We start from the raw sequence: 13686 nt of genomic DNA, 5'->3' as shown, positions 1-13686 counted from the left end.
AATTTCCTTTTATTTTTTCTTTGAGTTAGGCTGCTATATTGACTTTTTTTCTAATCATGTCTCTAAGTAATTTACAGTATTTGTAAATTTTATGTGGGGATAGTAAAGATGGCAGTGTAATAAAATATTTTATATAACAGAAGGCCTTAGATCCAATAGGAATGAGATCCACTGATATAAGTATTATTTTAGCCAGCCAACTAGATGAGATCATCCAGGAAATGGCATAGCCAGAAAGGAGGAGGGGGCCTGGCACTTGGCTCTAAGTTACTCTAACATGTAGGTTGTGGGTAGAAGAAGAGAGGCAAAAGTGAGGAGCAGGAGTAGCTAGTGACGAAAGAAAGAAACAGAAGATATTGGCATCATGGAAGCCAACAGAGAGAAGTATTTCAGAAAAGACATGGGATCTCCTTTGTTAAAGGCTGCTGAAACTTTAAAGATAAAGACAGAGTAAAGTCCTTAGCATTTGGCAAAATGGTAGCTATTGATGACATTAAGAGGAGTTTCAGTGGAAAAGTGGGAAAGTAAGATTGTAGTAAGTTAACAGTTAATTGGAGATAAAAGCTGAGAATTTTTTTTCTTACAATGAAAATAAGAATTGTATGTAGTGAGGATTTCAGAACAGAAGAAGTATCTTTTATGAGAGATATTACAGATTAACAAGAAAAATGATTAAATTTTAACAGCATAGTCTTCTGATTCTTTTGATAACACATTTAGCTTATAAAAGTATACTTGTTATAAACAGTATAATAACGAAAATATTTAAGATAGTAGAATTTTAAATCCTGGTAAAATAGGCACGAATATTAAAATAGTTGATGAGAAGCTTGAAATTGAAATAAGAAAAAAAATCCCTGGCACATAGCGGGTACTCAGAATATATTTTTAAATGAATAAATAGATTATTTGTAAAAGACTGATATATTGCTGTTCTTTGGAAAGGGGTGTAAATAAAAACCTTAGCTTATGTTAGGTGTTCCTAGACTTTCTGTTGGGGCTATATTTAACTTTACTACTTAAAAGAAAGAACACTAAGTCCTCTTTTTTTTTTTCTCTCTCTCTTCAAAGAACCAGTAAGTACTTGACGGGTATTTTATTAGTGATCTATGTAAACACCATAGCTTAAATATTAAAACATTACATAGAAAATCATCTGTCTATTTAAAACTGAAAGTGAGAAAAATATCTAATGACATTTGTTTTGAAGCACTTCACTAAGATTTTAGGTGAAATATTTTAAGTTCCTGTCATAACAATGTAAAATATACAATTTTAGTGGATTTTTTGCTCAATGTAATTTTCACTTTAGGCAGAATGACTCAAAATACACTGATAAAATTGTCTTTCCTAACAAGGCAATTGCTGTTGATCATCATAGTACAGCCTCAGGGAAAATGGCTTTTTAAGATATATGTGTGCTTGAAGTTATTTTAATAGGTAATGTCAATGTAAGCTTGGAAAATGGAGGCTACGCTGAAAATTGGTTGAAGATGGGGAGTCCTCTAAATATGCTTTTGTCATATTTTGGAGACAATAGTGCAAAAGCTAACATAGTAGTGGGCTATGTTAAATGTATGTGAACAGAAAGTCTTCCCCTGAACAGTAATTCACAAGTCACTTTTCCCAAATACCAAGTAGTTTATCAGCAAATGGCTTTAGTTAGGTCACACTGAAACACTTGGGCCTGTTTTAAATTACATCACTTGTCATGGCCTCCTAATAGCCACCATTGGTTGGGTGATCAGTAGTAGTAGGAGAGAGAGGTATAGAGGGTGAGAATCAACCAAAATTAAGGACTCTGATGAAATTGAACATATTACAATTCTATGATCTTTTAATATGTATTGTACTGAAGGTCTTTCAATCCAAATTTTAGAATCTGTTCACCATATGCTGCACACTGTCTGGAATTCTCCACATGGAAACAACCAATTTATTTCTAAGAGAAATTTGACTTAGACTATTTTTGGGCAGATTTTGCAGTGTTTTTGTGTGTTTAGTCCAACGAACTTGTTAAAGCTATAATTATTTTTATGGAGAAGGCTAACTACCCAAACACAGGAAAAAATAATTTTCTCAAAGCCTATTTGAAAACTATAATGAAAAAGTTAAATATTTTATGATAATAATAATTCTCATCCTACTGTGTGTAGATCCTACAATAATAACTCATTTTTTTCTTTGCTAAAATTGCCACACTTAAAAGCATTTCTGAAAACACGTACCATCTTTTCTAACACTGGCATTTCAAATGTCTCTTTTCCATCCATGGGATCACAGGCATGCCATCCATCACTGGATACTCCTTGATCTTAAGAAGTTTTCTCTCTCGTGCTCTCTCTCTCTCTCTATTTGACTATTTCACTAAGGACTACTATGCTCTAGCATATAATGTACTACATCTTTAAAATTTCTTAATTTCATGATTTCACATGATTTAAAACACATTAGTTCCTTTTTTTAGTTTTTTAAGTTTCAATTTTCTGTAGCTTATGTTCATTTATAATGAGTGATAGCTGTATTTACAAACACTCTAGAGACTATAATCCATTATATTTAGAATGGTAAATTATTTATACATCTATTCTGGAGAGTATTTTGATTTTTCTTTAAATAATCATTTTTTTCTGAAATAGAAAGCATATTATCTTCTGTTGCTATGCTATTGTTTCAGTTTATGTTTAGATTTTCAATTTCAGTCTTCATGATATTTTTGGTGGTGAAGGGTTTCAGTTTTGAAAAAGTGATGAGGTAATGTCTTTATTTTTTAATCAGCGTCTCCTCCATTCCACTCTTTTCGATGTTTCTGCCTCCTTGAATAGTCCTTGATAAAATGAAACTTAATCATCATTCAGTTTCTAGTTTTTCCTAACAAACGCTACCTTTTGAAATTAAATGTTATATGCACTTTGCAAATCCAAGCTTATGTAATATTTGGAAAGACTTAGAAATCATCTGTCCAATCTCCTCAGTTAGTGGATGGGAAAAGTAAGCTTCCCTCAAATCCTAAGGTGAAATGATTGCTTCAAGATCATAAAACTGGTTAACACATAGGGTATTTCTCAAAATTAATTTCCAAAAAGATTATATGTTTCATTAACTAAAAAAAAAAATCCCTGAACATTTGTTCAATAAAACAAAAACATTTTAAACAAAATGAAAGTCAATTCATTACAGATGCATAAACTATTAAGAAAATAAAATTATTTCAAACATTTATATAAACACATAAGCTTGACATTTTCATTTTAATTAATAATTTCAACATTCTTGTCTTTCTAAAAGTTTACAGGAGCATTTGACTAGTTGCGTTCTTAAAAATGCTTTTGGCTACTTTTGCAGCCAAATCATTACCTAACCACCTCTACTTCAGCCATGATCAGGTGAATAATCTTTGTACACTTGGACTGCATTTTGAAGGTATGTTTATACTGAGTTGTCATGTTACAGGATACAGATAACAGGTCTATATGAAACTCAGAATAGTACTTTAATAGATATGCTACTTGCTATAAACAAGTAGCTTTAAATTGAGATAGATTTTTTTTGCCTTACAGTCAATCAAGAAAAAAAATTATATAGGTACTCACCACTTAATTTGGTCTAAAAAGGAATAAATTTTCAGGCACTGTCTGTATTATAAAGTTCCATTGCTACCTCTTTATTTCCATGTAACATGTTAATCATTTTGTTCTGGGTTTGAAATAGATTCTTTAGTATGTAAATATTTCAAGCCTTGGTATAGCATTTCAGAAATGCTCTCAAATGTAGAATTTCACAGATTACTAAAAAGCTGTGATTTAATTTTTACAAATAGTGCAACATAAATTTAATTCATCTTGGTGCTGGGTGGCTTAGTGCATGCTTATCTAGTTATAGTATTTGGTGAGTAGCAATGTGAATTTTATCAAGTAAATGATCTTCGGGTTGCAGAATGGTCTCCGTTATGGAAGCAACATAAATCTGATAGCTGCATAGACTAAGGGCAGAACCAACAATGAAATATACGTATTAATCCCTGAATCATTTTCTGAAATAAAATGTTAGAGTGTTTTATCTTTAATCATAACTGGGAAATTTTAATATATTAAGTTCAATGGACAACAAGTGAATGCAGAAATAGCAAGCTATATTACAGGTGTGTTTTTAACAGTCAACAGTTTGAAAGGAAAACAGGAAACTCTTACTGCTGGTCTACTGCTGATGTATGTCATTATTTTTACAAACAAGGAAGACTGTAGCTAGTTTATTTGACCTATTGTCTAGGTAAGACCACATGTCTTAACTGCTCCATTCAAAATTTCTCCCAAAGAAGATATTGCTTTGTCTCACGCAACTCTTCACATTATACCATGTCAATTTGATGGCTTGATTTATTGTATTTCTCACCACTCTTATTTTTGCTATCTAGTTTTACAGAAATACAATTATCATTTAAATTATAGATTTATTGCCTAAACACTGGAAAATAAATTTAAAGCCATTAAGAACACAGAAGCAAAAACTGTATTATTTAACAGTAGTTAAAAATCCTTAGTTGGATATATTGACTGCATCTTGCCACTCAGAACTTTCTGTAAAAGGTTAAAAAAATTAACTTTAAAATGTTCCTACCAACTTCTTCAGTTGCATTTGGACATTTGTTAAAAAAAAGAAACTAGGGTTTTCCCCCCCCTTTTTAAAAACAGCAACTTTGATAAAGCAGATAAAAGTGAATGCTAGGTTGTTTATCAAGTGCGTATTTTAAAATCTTAGCTTTGTTTATCTATAGTAGTTTCTTTGGAGACCATTATAAGAAGTGGCTACCCAATGCACTTTAATCTTTCTAGTTTGTGATATGGTTTAACTGAATGTAAGATTAAGCTATATCATTCTAGCTTTACATCAGTAAATACCTGGTAAGAATTAGCCTTGTACATAAATAGCTTAGAATTTAACCCTTTCTATATAATGTTACTTCAAAACTGTGATGGGTTTTTCCACATATCAAATGTAAAATATAATGAGTAATTTAGCCTTGTTTAGCTTAATTTCTAATCACAGATATTTAAAAATATATGAAGGACTAAACTTTGACAGCTAGCAAGTTTAACTATCAGAAAATTGTAACATACATTTTACATTTCTGCTTCCTTGATTTATTGATACATTTCTTCAAAGAGCCATTCTCAAACGCAGGTAGCTTAACTGACCTTTCAAAGGCCAGCATTTATGCTGTATGATTAAGCTTGCAGACTAGATACTTTGTTCTGAATGTGACTATAATGCTATGAGCTTAACCAGTAAGCTCTTCAAGAGTTAGAAAGAGCTCCAATAATCAGCATCCCTCCCAATTCAGAATATTACATCCTATAAAAAGATTATTTATTATCTGTATGTACACTGAATATATCTATCTCAGCTTTCACATAAGAACCTTTGGAGTAAAGTAATCTAATAGATTTATTACGCTCATCCTAAATATTTATTCAAGGTTCAACAATTCTGATTCTTTTAAACTTTTCTCTATTACATTTTTTTTTCTAGGATATCTTCATTCTGGTTATACTTCTCCAGATAAATGATAGTTCAGAATTATGTTTCAAAACGCTTTAGAGGAGATTATGTTGTAGAAAAAATGTATTATTTGTTATTTTCCTTTAGCAATGGAATATAACTCTTCCTTTAATTGAACAGTATGTTAAAGTAATTGAATTTTCTCATTAATATTCCTATTGAACCATATGTTAAAGTAATTGAATTTTTTCATTAATAATTCTACTGTATAAGAAAACATCGTTCCTATAACACTTAAATTCCAGTGTGGCAATACACTGACAAATAATGTGACACATCAAAGAATAATGTGAAAACAAAATGTATATCTTTGAAGTCACTCATTCAAGATAATACATTGAAAGCATAGAATGGTGAACAAGATCATCCAAATCATTTAAATTTTATTTTTCTATTCCATGAAAACTTTGAATGAGACCCCCAGAAATATCTGAATGTATATTTCATATCAAATATGACACCTTGAGGAGCTGTTATTGCAACAACGCACTCAATGTTTAAAACAAAATCAAAATGCCTCAATGTAAGTGTAGTCCTTCTCCTACTTTAGTGAGGTACCTTATATTTTCTATATCTCTCTCCAACAAATTTATTCTCCTACTACTTCCCCCAGATCTCTGAAAAATAGGACATATTAACCCCTTATTTTTCCTCAAGGCCCTGTCAAACGATCATGCCAACATAATAATAATTTTTAAAAAGGACTCCCTTTTAATATGTACACCTTTTTGAATATACACTTATGTATCTTACACCATCATTTCATTATTTGCATTACATCATCATTTCTTTAATTATTTGCATAGTATTTATCTTAACATCTAATTAATTGTTTTATCTCTAACCTTGTCTGTGCTCTGACAACAATTTTAAATGTTAAATATACCTGTTAAATACCAGAGGGATGAAGATGATGAATTAAATACAACCTGTTTTTATATTCCCATCAAGAATCCCACTAAGATAAAAATAAGGGGATTTTTGAATGTGAACACATATAGGACAAAGATAAGTAGAGTAGACACCATCACAACTGTACTTTGGAAGACAGAAAGCATATGAACAGATAGTAACTGATTTAGCAATCTGGGAAAGACTGAACTCTTAACTCACGGCAAAAATCCAAGAAACAAGCTTATCTATACTACAGAATACTGTTAAAAAATTAAAAATTTGTAGTGCCAGTTTTCTGATGGAAATGAGGGCAAGGTGGATTAAAACAAGGATGAGTAGTTGGAAACTTTAAGCAACAGTTAAAACCATACACCCATTAGGATGGCTAAAATTATAAACATGGATAATAACAGGTGTTGACAAGGATGTGGAGTACCTATAAAATGGTCCAATCACTTTGAAAAACTGATAGTTTCTTAGAAATGTAATCTTACACATCTAGTATTTATGGAATGGAAACAAAAGCATATGTCCACATAAATATTTATAAACAAATGTTCACAACAGCTTCATTTGAAATGGTCAAAAATTAGAAACACCTCAAGAGTCCATTTATAGTTAAATGAATAAAATAAAGGACGTACATTTATACCATGGAATAATACTCAGTAATAAAAGAAGCAAATCATTGTAAACACAACAACGTGGATAAGTCTCAAAATCATTATTGTGAAAGAAGCAAGACACAAAAGATTACAAGCTGTATTACATTTATATAAATTGCAAAATTGTCTATAGTAGTTGCCTGGGGTAAGGACTAAAGTAAGAATTGACTTCAAGGGATGTGAGGAATATTTTGCGGGTGATGGATATATTCTGTATATTGATTGTGGTTGTGTGGTCATGAGCAAATATACTATCAAAATTTATTGGGTTGTATACTTTCAATAGAAGGGATTTATTGCATGCCTGTTATTCCTCAATAAAATCAATGAGTAAAAAAGCAATTTAAAAAAGAACAAAGAAACAATTAGAACCTCAGGTCTTCTCAATCATTGCATACCTCCAAAGGATTTATTTTATTTTGTACCAAAAAAAGACCGGAGGTGGGCAAGATAGAAGGTTTCTACTCTGGGAGACATTTGAAGGTAGAGGATTCTGTTGAACATAGGATAATTAAATTAACATTTATAATACTGAATATTGATCCCCTAGCTCTCTCCCCAACATGTCTTCCAGAATGACAGCAGCCAAGATTATAACCTCTAGGCTATTGAAAGATCATTATATGGAGAATCTACTTAGCCAACCGAAAAAACATGAATACACTTTTTTTAAGACAGTGGCTTAACCTATAGCGAAGATTACAGTTACACGCTTCATTTGGGGACTCGATATTCCAAGGTAACTTTTAAATACCCTACTTTTAAATATTAGCAGACACCCAAGGATCACCAGCCATCTGTGAACTTCCAAGTTAAAAAAAAAAAAGGATCAAAATATACAGAGAAAAAATAAGAAATTTTGTAAATTGGGACTATGCATGAAAAAAGAATTTTATTGATATGCTTAGAGAAATAAGACATTTTTATTAAAAAAGGATTCAGCACAATTTTAAAAAATTCTATTGCAATATCCAAATATAAAGGTGAGAAAATCTCCTTCAAAGCACAGAAATATAAAATTAAAACAGAAGAAAGGAAAATTAAGTGAAAGGAATATAAGAAAATGAAAGAAAAACTAAAGGAAGTATAACATCCAGGTAACAGAAGTGCCAGAAAGAGAGAGAATAATAAAAACTGAAGAGAGAAAACTATCAACTAAATAACTGAGAATATTTCTTACAATTGAAGGACTTGGGTTGTGAGAGTAAAAGCCCCACTCTGCGCTCAGCAAAATAGACTCAGCAAAATGGACCCATATCAAGGTACATCAACATGAAACTGTAGAACCCTGAGGGCAAAGATAAGATTTTATGACTTCCAGGGAGGGAACAAAAATGAATCACATGAAAAGTCTCAGGAGTTAGAAAGGCTTCAGGCTGTTTATGAACAACACTGGAAACTACAGACAATGAAGCATTGTCTACAAGATTTTAAGGGAAAATTATTTAAAACCTAGGGTTTGATACTCAGCCAAATCATAAATCAGTACTATGGTAGAGATGTTCAATGTTTGTAAAAATAATCTACTAGGTAATTTTATCAAGAAACTACCCTAAATGAGCTTCATTAAAATAAGGTTATGTACCAACAAAGATGGAAGCATGGACTATAGAAAATATAGGAAAAAGTAAAGAGCATCTTTTGGGTCACGGCAACATGAAAATTCCACAAAGATAGATGTATAGCAGGCATAAAGGAAAATCAGTCCAGAATGGGGCAGGTTAGAAGTCCTCAGAAGAGATGTCTTCAAAAGATATATTTTATCAATTAAATGTTGCATTTTAAAACGAGATTTAGACAATCGGTGAAGAGCTTAGATTTGACTTAGTGTTAAGTACATCATTAAAAAAGTATGCAAAAATCAGGTAATTTTTAACTCCAGAGGGTGAAAAATTTGATTAAGAAAGGAGAAATAGTTTTAGTATGCAAAATAGCTTAGAATAGCATTTACATACACATAATTGTGTAAACACGGATGTAATCAAACTTATAACTATATCGATAACATGGGGAAGATTGAGTGTGAGTGTGTGTGTGTGTGTGTGAAAGAGAGAGAAAAAGAGAAAGAGAGATGCAGAGAGAAAAAGAAAAGAGGTATACATTTGTGGTAAGAGCTGAGTGTATGAGAGTAAAACAGTGCTAAACCTCATTTCTTTATAGGAGAAAATAAGTAGAGAATACCTAAGAATTGAACAAAAAGTCAAGACATAACAATATAATTCTGATATTTGAAGTATGGAGGTAAATGCCAAAAAAAAATCAGCTAAAAAGTTGAAAATAGTTGCCTCTATAGACAGGCAAATTAGAGAGAGAGGGCACAATGAATTCTCTATTTTGTTAGAATAAAAAACTACTTGACTCTTCTAGCTTTGCAAGTACATATATAAAGATTAAAACAAAACCACATTAAAAATATAAAAAATAAAAGCTATTATCCTAGTGTGATGGTTAATACTGAGTGTCAACTTGATTGGATTGAAGGATGCAATGTATTGATCCTGGGTGTGTCTGTAAGGGTATTTCCAAAAGAGATTAACATTTGAGTCAGTGGGCTGGGAAAGGCAGACCCACCCTTAATCTGGGTGGGCACCATCTACTTAGCTGCCAGTGCAGCTAGAATATAAAACAGGCAGAAAAACAAGCCTACATCTTTCTCCCATGCTGGATGTTTCCTGCCTTCAAACATCGGACTCCAAGTTCTTCAGTTTTGGGACTCAGACTGGCTGTCCTTGCTTCTCAGCTCCTCCTATATATATATAATAGGAGATATATTAGTTCTGTCCCTCCAGAGAACCCTGACTAATACATCTGGCTTCAGAATTCCTCAGTCATGTACATTATTATGTTATATTATGTATTATGTCCATTATTATATTATAATGTTCTTTATCTCTAGCCACACATCATCATATAGTCATGTTTTGTCATTACAATCAACTTGTATCATCTGATGAAAATAAATGTATTTTTAATGTTTTGATTCTAGATCTAAATTCAAGATCAGCATTCTAGCTTTTTGTCATGTATTAATTTCTAATATCTGAACTTACTATTTTCTCTTCATTATGATGTATAATATTTCCTATTTTTAACACTACAATTTCCTGTACTTCAGAGCTTTTCTGTCTTCTGTTGATCAACGTATCACTCTAAACTACATATTCAGCCATTCACTGTAACTTCTCTAACAGCTAAGGATCCCTTAATTGCTTGAATGTTCTCTATTGTAAATCTCTAATTTCTTCATAGCTACATCCTTGTCAGGTTCCAAAAGGTCTTCAGAGAAGTCTGGACTCCTATGCTAACTTATGTTAATTACCTACTCTATTGTATAGTCCTCAAAGTATTAATTTTACCTGTCTTTCTAATATTCAGCTAATTTTTCCATATGGTTTAAATTTATCAACTTTCCTCCTTTTCTTCATAAAGTATCCCTAATGTTTCATTATTCTTTATGCAATAAAATATCACATATCTTATCTCATACAAGGTAGAGAAAGAAATACCTTTCTCCCTTTCTCTATTTTTAACTAGGTCAGGTCCTTTTGTACTGTGTAGTAGGCCGAGTTCTAATACACCATCCCCTGAAATCCCAAGATTCCTGGTCCCTGGTGTACACACATTTTCTCTCAGTTATTCAATCAAACACTAATCTAGGTATCTCTGTGAAGGGGTTTTGCTGATATAATTAAAAGTCTTAGATTTTAATCAATTGACATTAAGATTATCCTTGTGGGCCTGACCTCATCACATAGCTACTTTAAAAGCAGAGAAGTTCCTCCAGATAGTTGCAAAAGAGCATTTCAGAGATTCAAAGCACCATTGCTTGCTTAAAGATGGAGGAGGACACATGGCCAGAAGTGCAGTGGCCTCTTGGAAACTGAACCAGGCCCTGGCTAATAACCAACGAGGAAATGAGGACATCACCCGGAAGGAACTGAATTCAGCCAAGAACAGGAATGGGCTTGGAGGCTGTTTGTGCCCAAGACCCTGAAGATAAGAAGTCAGTCCAGCTGAAATCTTGATTTCAGCTTTGTGATACTTTGAGCAAGGAGCCCCACCACATTATTCCAGACTTCTGACCTATAGAAAGGTGCTAATAAATGGGGAATGATTTTTTTACTTGCTACATCTGTGAGAATTTGTTCCACAGCAAAAAAAAAACTAATACTGCAAAATTCAATTCTCTCTACTTGATTCTGAAACTTTCTCTATCAACTAGCGCTTGTTTTGTGTGTGCATGTTTAAATTCTATCCTATCCTATCCTATCCTGTCCTATCCTATCAGTCTATTATTCTGCCTCCTAATTTTAATACCAATCTTCTTGCAAAAATAAGCTACAGCTACTATCTATATTTTCTCCTTAATTCTGAAGAATACAGAGCCAATATCCTGTGGAGCATGAATGATGTTTTAATTGACAAATCCTGTTATCTTTGTTCACCCTTTCTGTTTCTCCACAGTGTTGATTACTGGCAGGCTTCTCTGGTCATCTTTCTCCCTCCACTTCTATCAACATGGAGTTTTGTACTCAGCAAAATAAAAATCTTTCAAAACTGAGCACCAAAACAAAACAAAACAAAAGATATTTTTATATTAAAAAACTGAGAGACTTTGTTGGTAGCAAATTAAAACTACAATAAATGGTTAAATGAAGGAATATGGTATCAATTGGAAATGTGGATTTCCACAAAGGAATTGAGGACATTTGATATTATAAAAAGGTAGGTAAGTATAAAAGAAGTTTATTTTTCTTATTTTTGAAAACCTTAAGTAATAATTGACTTTTTAAATCAAAACTAGTAACAATGTATTGAGGAGTTTACAATATGGAGAAAAGGAGTAGCAAAAGACTGTTGTAAGATTCCTAGAATGTATGTGAAGTAGAGTATTATTATTTGATTGTAGACTGTGATAAGTTAAAGATGTAGAGAGTAAATCTTAGAGCAATTACAAAAATATGATGTAAGACAAATAAATAGTGGAGACAAAATTGAATAATAAAAAAACTATTAAATTATTTCAAATTGTTCTCTTCAAGAGACCCAAAAAAAAAAAAAAAAAAAAAAAAGAGAGAGAGAGAGATGGGACAAATGGAAACCAACCAGGAAGATAAGAGATTTAAACTCAAACATTTTAATAATTACATTAGATGCATTTACATTCAGTTGAAAGACAGATATTGTCATAGTGGATTAAAAAATCTAGGCCTGGTGCAGTGGTTCACACCTGTAATCCCAGCACTTTGGGAGGCTGAGGTGGGCAGATCACAGGATTGAGACAATCCTGGTCAACAAGGTGAAATCCTGTCTCTACTAAAAATACAAAAATTAGGTGGGCGTGGCGGCGCGTGCCTGTAATCCCAGCTACTCGGGAGGCTGAGGCAGAAGAATTGCTTGAACCTGGGAGGTGGAGGTTGCAGTCAGCCAAGATCGTGCCACTGAACTCCAGCCTGGCGACAGAGCTAAACTCCGTCTCAAAAAATATATATATATTATGTAATATATATATGTATGTATATATTATATATATTCATATATATCATATATTTATTTATTTATTTATTATATATAATATAGTATATATATTTATATATTATATATATATACACACACATCTCCTGTTGGAAATTCATTTTAATATAAACATATAGAAAGGTTAAATGGATCGAAAAAGCTATGCAATGCTAATACCAAATACAAGAAAGATGGAATTCCTATTTTAATATCCAACAAAGTAGATTTCAGAGCAAAACATACTACCAATGGCAATCAGGCATATTACATACTGATAAAAACATCAATCCATCAAACAGATATAACTACCCTAAATGTGTATGTAACTGTTAACTTAAAGACATACAAAATAAAAACTGAAAGGAGAAATAGACAAATCCACAATTATGGTTGTAGGGCACACTCTTTTCTGAATAATTGATATAAGATGGGGGGAAAAGGCAGTAAAGTTAAAGATATATACCACTATTACCAACTGGACATGAATGAAATTTGTTGAACACTCTACCCAATAACAGCAGAACACACATTCTTTGAGGTACATGTTGATCAAACACCAATATAGATCCTATTCTGAACCATAAAGCAAACATCAATAAATTTAAAAGATTTGAAATTATACAAAGTATGCTCTTTGGGTATCATATTTGGAAATTAAACAACAAATTTGTAAGTAACTTATTGGTCAAAAAAATCACAAGGGAAATCAGAAAATGTTTTGAACTGAATAAATATGAAAATACAACCTATCACAATTCTTAGGACAAAGCTAAATTGGGGAAATGCGTAGTATTAAATGCTGAACAATTACTAGAATAACAAAAACAAAAAAGTGCTGGCGGGAACACAGAACAACTACACTTTGCAAACTTTTTAACAGTTTCTTATAAATTAAAACTTTTACTTATCTAGATATTTCCAATCCTAAATATTTACCAAATAGAAATAAAAATATATGTCCAGTCGAAAATATTTAAGCAAATTTTCAGACCAACATCTTTCATAATAATCCCAAACTGAAAAACACACACACAAATTTCACTCCTAGATA

General features: G+C 31.9%; 1 long non-coding RNA gene across 1 annotated transcript in view; it reads left to right on the top strand.

Moving 5' to 3' along the window:
* Positions 1-12600, top strand: part of LOC130541328 (uncharacterized) — a 58781-nt gene extending 46181 nt beyond the window's left edge. The window contains exon 3 of the long non-coding RNA XR_008955371.2: positions 11583-12600. This is a non-coding gene — a long non-coding RNA (uncharacterized LOC130541328). The remainder of the gene's footprint in view (positions 1-11582) is intronic.
* The last annotated feature ends 1086 nt before the right edge of the window (positions 12601-13686 follow it).

The sequence above is a fragment of the Pan paniscus genome, chromosome 1, assembly GCF_029289425.2.
Source record: "Pan paniscus chromosome 1, NHGRI_mPanPan1-v2.0_pri, whole genome shotgun sequence".
In the NCBI taxonomy this organism is placed as follows: domain Eukaryota; kingdom Metazoa; phylum Chordata; class Mammalia; order Primates; family Hominidae; genus Pan; species Pan paniscus.
The sequence above is the reverse complement of the archived record's forward strand: the minus strand, read 5'-3'. Positions and strand labels throughout refer to the sequence as shown.